Raw genomic sequence first — 7,347 nt, 5'->3', positions numbered from 1 at the left:
AGGGTTGGGATTGTACCCCAAAGTAGAATTGTCACAACAATAAATCAATCTGGCCAAGTATACTCCCGGGATAAGAGTGGATCCCAAGGCAAGAAAGTTAATTGTTCTCTCATTATTTATGTATTGATAGTGTCAACAGATTCTATACATCTAGTCCCATAAACCCTAGAATTGCCTCCATGTAAATATAAAGTTGGTCTTTCAGAAGTATCTTGGATGGTTGTCACCAGTTTTTAAAAGAAATGGCTCATTCAACCCATTCGATTCTTGAAATCATAAAAATGATGATAAATTTTGAAAATCAATCTCTTTAGACATGATTCAGATTAGAGGATTCTACTCCCCTCGCATCCTTCTACCGTATTAAAACTAGACAAATTTGAGATTACAAGCAAAGTCCGTATGCTAATAGAGGTTTACAATTCCTCTTTATGAAGTGTTAACTTATCAACCATTAGACGATTTGGATATGAGATATGACTCTGTTGTTACTTGCGCAAATGATCTTTAACATTTTCTGTTTGATAGTTGTGAAAAGTTGGTTTGTTTCTCTGGCTAAGAGAGTTTTAGACAACTACTGCCAGGACGAATAACGACATGTAATGCATCTGTTACGATCATTAAAAAAAGGAGAGGAAACAAAAAAGCAAAAGAAAAAATTTCTTTAGTAGAAATGAAAGCAAAACACAAGGTTGGCGAGGGCCCATAGAGCTCATGCTTTATGTTGCTTCTAGCTATTGCTCTTGTTTTTCTCGTGTAAAGTTTCAGGAAAGAGTTTTCTACTCAGAAGTGTGATTTGTGCGTTTGCCAAAAAGCCAATAATAGAGCCAAAAAATATAAAAAAAGCAACAAAAGAGAATAATTTTGCTTTTTGTGCACAGTGCTGTCATTTCACTCCATGAACTTAAAGAGGCACACTCATCCAACGAGAACCACAAACTTTTATGTCGTTTTGCTTATGCAAACAGAGCAAAGAGCCAAGTTAAAAGTAAGATCCTGACCTTAATCCATAACAGTGCAGGTAGTTTACTAACCCTACCCAAGCTCACTTAGTGTTTACATGAGTTGAGAAATGCAGGGCTGTCTTCAGCAGAAAGGGTACAAGTCAGTGGCCCTGCCTTTAAAACCAAACAGGAAATAAGATACAAATGCTAGTGTGCTGTAACAAGATTTCAGATCACAAGTTGCAACCATAGGAGATGGCTTTCCAGGAAGAGTTAACATGGATTACTAACCTCCACTGAAAAGAGACAATCTAATTCCATCCATGTTCATAATCCAGTAAACATAATTTCAGATTTTACTGGGGCTGCCTATACACAGGACTGCAAAGCAGAAGTCATCTGTTAGATACAATATTCATGTCCACGCACTAGATGAAACCATAATTCTGTTCCTCCAGCCAAGATAAAGAACACCATCTTTCTCCTCTAGTCTATAATTCTCATTATAGTTTTCCAGCAGGGACTTGATAGCAGCATTCACAGATGAGTTCAATGGGTACGGAGTAAACCCAGCCATCGTCAACCGTGACCTCCACTTCCCATGCAGCTCATGCCGCTCGACTCTCTCGGCACCTTCACAAGCTATGATGTTCACCACATCACGTGCCACACATTGCTGCTCAACATTGATACGTTCCTTGTGGTCCCTTGGGAGCTTGACATCAATTGACTCAAACATAGCTGTATAATAGCTCAGAGTCTCAAGGAATCGGGGGAAGAAGGGAGAAGTATTGGTGTTTGATTCTTGCTCCACAAGTGTCACCACCTTGGGCGACAACCCCTTAACCAATCTCAGCAGCCGGTCACGGTGGTTCTCAGTTCCCACACTCTCATCTGGCATGTGGTGTAACATGTATGGAAAGTTCACAGCTATAGCTTCCCCAGGATGAACACCAAGATTTTCATACTCAACATCACATCCAGATATGGCAGCTGCATGGAAATGAAAGGGAACATTGCAAGACTCAGCAAGCATTGACAATCTCTGGCCCACAATCTGAAGTCCTCCTCCCCGAGCATGAGCTGATTGGGAATCATCTATACCAGTGATGCGGATCTGTGGGGGACCACAAGGCCGAGCTGCAAGAGCCCGGATAAGAGTGATCCACTGGCTACCTTGCGCAATCTGGAAGTCAATAATGTGTATTCTGTTTTCATCCTTCAAAGCTTCTGCAATAGCACCATTGGCAGACAAATATCCAAACTTGAAGTATGGGCAGACCTCATATAACAGGTGCATGTACGAGAGAAGCTCATCACTAGCGGGCTCTCTACACTTTAGGGTCTTGTAAATGGAGCTCCCTGAGTGGGCCAACCTTGCAACAATCCCTTCCATCATGTAAGCTCCCAGGCGCTGGATTGGCTCCCCAGAAACCGAGACCATCTTCCTTAACTCAGCAATCAACCATTCTGCAGTCAAACGTTCATTCTCTGATACGGCTCTTGCACAGGCAATAAGTACCTCTTTCAGGTCCCCTCTATTAATCATCTCCAGGATTTGTCTCCCTCTCTCTGGATGTGGGTCTTGGGTTACTCCGTCAAAGTTGCTATCAGAGCTGTCCCCAATATCTCCAAGCATTACAGTTTCAAGTTCTCTTAGCTTGTGTTTCAAGTCATTGACATCTTCTGTTATGCATGACCCACTTATTGGTGACCCATAGTTATTTTCGGGGGAATGATGAGAGTCTGATGGGTATGAATGAGATTCTTGCTGTGACACAGGACTCCCATTAGATGAGAAGCTGACGTTAGATGGGGAGTTGTAAACATTGTAACTGCCAGTTGCCGAGGATGACTCCAAGGTGCAATTATGTTCTTGCAAACTGTCACCAGGAATTTTATTCAAATGCCTGCCATTATCAGAGCATAGGGTGTGATCTAAAATTGGGAAATCAAGAGATGAAAAATAATTCTCATCAACCTCTTGCACAGGCTGATAGTACATCCTATCTGGCCTGCTTGAACTTCCACGTTGAAAGGAAGCCTGCCTTGAAGAATAACCTTCCAATTGACTTAGCCCAGCCATTGGAAAGCCACTGTAATATTGATAGTTGTTCCCGGCAGAACTATTGGCAGACCTTAATTGAGAATTCATCATAGTTAAAAGGTTGTGGGCTATTTGCTCTCTCTTTCTGAATTAATGGACACCGAATAAATGGTCATTGAGTCTCCCCGACAAGTAACGGAACGAATCTGCTATAACCACAAGATGCAACTATCAAAGTCAGCAACTCCTCCATTCTTTCTTCAACTCCAGGTAAATTGTGCTACCACAAATGAACAGTTGAAGAAAATCATCTGCAATGAAGATGGAAAGATCTCAGATAAAATTCTGTTTATAGAAAAGCCTAGAGAGACAGAATACAAACAGAAGTACAGACTTACAAATTATGGCCTCTACTTTGATGTATAGTGTTGGAAGAGAAAAGAATAACATGAGGAAAATAGAGAAAATTTGGCTAGCAAGCTAAAAAGGGTTCCTGAGTTGTAGTCATTCTTCCTATTGAAGTATATTTCACCTGATCAGGTTGAGAAGAAGCTTAGGGCAGAAGAAAGCATCCTTGAAACAGGCTATTGAAGGTCTACTAAAATGGTTAAGCGCATTACTCTCTCCAAAACCAAACCTACGAACCCAAAGGCTTATATTGGATTTCCAACTCAAAGAAGAGAGAAGAGACATAACAAGAATTGTTTAACGGAGAGAGGCCATTCTATTATCTTATCACTCATCATTAGGTCTGTTTTGATGTATCTTCCAGACTTCAGTTAGTCCATCGTCTCCCTGTTGCTGATACTCCAAGGAACAAACTCATTGTTGTCTCCTAGGGTCTTATCTCTATGCTCCAGTCTCCTACCTGATGACTACGGCTCCCCCCCCCCCTTCTCTCTCTTTTGTTTTTTCCTTTTTTCGTTGAACATTCTTTTCCCCTCTTCTTGGGGTCTTGGTAATGGTAGTTTATTTATCCCCCCCTCCCCCAACACACACACACACACACACACACACACACACACACACACACACACAAAAAAAAAAGAACTTAAATGGCTAGATTTCTTAATGCTCAGCTGTATCCACTGCAATATTAATCAACTAATGGGCAGTGCTTATTAGCCAGGGGGTTAACACTCTCGAAAGGCAGGAGACTTATCAAATATTCTTCTTATGGAAGTTATAGAACTCTAGTGCAAAGTTGTTGATCAAAGGGGAAAACCAGTCACATTAACACACCATTTTAAACAGGAACCATTTCATCGGTAGGGATTAGAATTGGAATTGTTTAAGAAAGAACATAAATAACTGCCTTTATTTAGGACTGCTTGCAGAAATCAACTCTCAGATCTGGTAATATATCCATACAACTTAGGACTAAATTTTTTATTTTTTTCCCCTTTGGGGGGAGAGGGGGAGGAGGACTTGTTATTATACGCGGCAAAATTAGAACACAAAAATGTTTAGATAACCGTTCATAGTTTGACTAATTAACAGTAAACTTAAAAGAAGATTAAGAACTCAGTCTGGGAATCATCAGTAAGCTTCAACAGAATAAACACAGAGGGGCAGCAGATCAGGTAACATAACCCATCCCACCTGGCCCACGAAGAAGGGGGAAAAACCAAAGCTACACACAACTTGATAGGTTAACGTATAATCATCTCACAACCCACAATTAATTCAAAGTTATCCTAAAACCCAACAAGATCCAGAAAGTTTTTAAATGGTACAATAACAGTTTTCAGCCTTATGCAACGAAATTAAAGGTCTCACAACCATAGCTTATATCATGTGAAAAGAGCTTACAAATAGCCAGGCATAATAATTAACCGGACACTTCATATGCAAGAAGACAGAAGACAAGTTAGAGGAAGATGAAGCTCATGATCCCCAAAAGATGTGCTCGAACACAATTTCCTACCATGAGCAAAACTAATTCCTGAAGAATATTTCACTGCAGATGCAAGAAAAGTTGATGGGGTAGAAAAGAAAAGAAAGGATTCCAGGCTTCAACCCGCAGCGTTCATTAACTAGGAAAACTCTCAAAAGGGGCATCAGTTCAAAACCCTAATTTCCCCTGGAGTTTGATGATTAAACCCAAAAGAAAGAAAAAAGTGAACAACATTACAAACTACGCCCACAATTTGCCCCAGAAACCCCTTTTCTTTGTGTAGTAGAACAAAGTTGAGAGAAGTTAGATGTCAATTTCATAACCCTGAAAGTCAAAACTGAATTTTCAAACTCCGAACACAAAATCATTGATCCCCTCGAAAAAAACAAAAGATAAGGAAAGAGCGGAAGCGGATGTAAGCAAACACAGTTCTAATAAACCAGCACAAACGGGATTCCGAAGACAACAAGACGGGCAAAAAAAGTATCAGAGATTAAGAAACGAAAGAAGACTTCACCTCTCACAGATCCGTGGTTAACGAGAAATTAAAACCCACAAACCCATCTGAAACTTCAAACGCAGAAATCCAAATACCGCTCTAATTCTCGGATATATGAAAAAGACGAAACCCTGTGACGAGATTAATTTAAGGACGGAAGGAGATTCCTTTAGCACTGAAACCCAGAAAATAAAGCATCGTCCTTTTTCAAGGAATATCACAGCCCACGCAGAAAGAGAAAAAGGTAACCACAAGAACAAAGGGAACTCATCAGATGCATATCTTAAATCAGTGGAGCGAGTGGGATTTCAACCTACCTCTTTTCCATGAAAGAGAACTCTCAAGGGTTGACGTTTAGCTTCATCGTAAAGGGTTGAGTCTTTGGAGAATTCGAAGTGAAGAAGAAGCGAATCACTGGAGATGCTGTCGCGTTTGGAGATGGCCAAACAAACCGCAAGAACAAAATGAGAAAGTCTTATCCTCTCCTCTGTGATTCTACAAATTATATGCCTTAACTGTTACAGGTGGACGAAGATGGCTTATTTGACCAAACATTTATAGTTAATTCGACGAAACATTTATGAAAACTTTTTAACTTCTACAGTACTTACCCAGTTGTTGTAGAGTAGAATTAAAACTGTACAGTAGAGTATAGATGATCGGCTAAAGGGGGAAACATGGATGATGTCATATCAAGATCAAAATCTTACGCGTTTTGACGTGACTGTAATTGATAATGAAACCCACATCAAGAGAGAGAAGAGAAGCACAAGGCACCTCTTTAGAATTTTCCTTTTTTTCTTTTAAAAATGGGTAAATCAACGGTCAATGGAAGAAGAATGAAGAACAATTTGATGGGTCACAGGGAAATCAGTGGGCTTGTGTGGAACAGAGGAGATTCTCTGGGGGTGGTTTGAGACTGGATTCGAGGAAGGGAGAATGAGAATTGAAAAGGGTTCTTAGAAGTTAGAACTTAGAAGTGCAAATTGCTATCAACGTGGGAATTGGAACACTGACCCATTTGGATATTTCTGTGTCAGGTTCTGGTTTCCTTCTGGGAAGAAGGCCAGGTAAGAAGGCACGTGGAACCCTACATCTCTGGTATGGGAGAAGCTTCTGCTTTACTTCTTGCTAATGGAGATAAAGAAAAAGAGAGAGAGAGAGAGAGGGAGGTGTGTGGATCCTGCAACAAAATACACGATTGAATTATCTTTATATAGCTTAAAAAATTCATCTTTAGAAAAGTTAATGAATTTTAAATTCTCATCCAAATTGATACCCTAATCAGCTTTATGGATATTGATACAAGTGAGGTTCCCCCCACCCCCAAAAAAAAACAAAAATTGGGCTCCTATCTTTCAAACGAGTCCCTCATTGAGTTATTATACTCAGCCACGTGAAATATTTTAATATTTTTTATTAAATTTATGTTTGTTTTTTAATTATAATATTCTATTTAGCTATATCTGAATAATGGACATTATTGAGAGAACCCCCTAAGAAAAGGATCCAAACTCACCTTGTCACCCTTCCTCCTAAATATACGATAAATAAATGTAAAACTAGTATAGTCTTTTCGTGGGTGAATTTCATAGGACATTAACCTTGTACCATTAAAGTAAAGTTCGATAGCAGTACACATTGGGTGAATTTCACTTAAAAGATCAATTCTGACTTTATATGATTCAACTTTGACAATGTGTATTGCTGTACCTCCCACAAAAGGTGAAGAGAAATTGTAAATAATTCGAATTCTCTATTTTTGTCTGTAACAAAAAAATGAGTGTCTTTATGAATTTACCTTTGATCCAATGCTGATGCTGGTTGATGTTCAATCCAAGATCGGCAATATATCAATATCAACTATTCTTGATATCAATATGATCTGCTCGACCTAATATCAATAATTTATTCAATACTCTTCATATGAATTATTATTGCCTTTCAACTCCATCAACCA

At 39.4% G+C, this 7,347-nt stretch overlaps 1 pseudogene across 2 annotated transcripts; it reads right to left on the bottom strand.

Moving 5' to 3' along the window:
- Positions 1 to 762: 762 nt before the first annotated feature.
- LOC149004010 (scarecrow-like protein 21 pseudogene) lies at positions 763 to 6,538 on the bottom strand (annotated as a pseudogene). 2 transcript variants are annotated; one of them, XR_016175445.1, is made up of 4 exons: positions 5,999 to 6,538; positions 5,705 to 5,902; positions 5,406 to 5,518; positions 763 to 3,302 (listed from the first exon to the last, which is right to left on the bottom strand). The product of XR_016175445.1 is annotated as a scarecrow-like protein 21 pseudogene, transcript variant X2 (transcript). The 2 variants fall into 2 exon arrangements; XR_016175444.1 differs by lacking the exon at positions 5,406 to 5,518.
- Between the last annotated feature and the right edge of the window lie 809 nt (positions 6,539 to 7,347).

The sequence above is a fragment of the Hakea prostrata genome, chromosome 9 (assembly GCF_041222555.1).
Source record: "Hakea prostrata isolate BN-2017 chromosome 9, UWA_Hpros_2, whole genome shotgun sequence".
In the NCBI taxonomy this organism is placed as follows: Eukaryota; Viridiplantae; Streptophyta; class Magnoliopsida; order Proteales; family Proteaceae; genus Hakea; species Hakea prostrata.
This window is presented reverse-complemented; position numbering and strand designations above follow the sequence as displayed.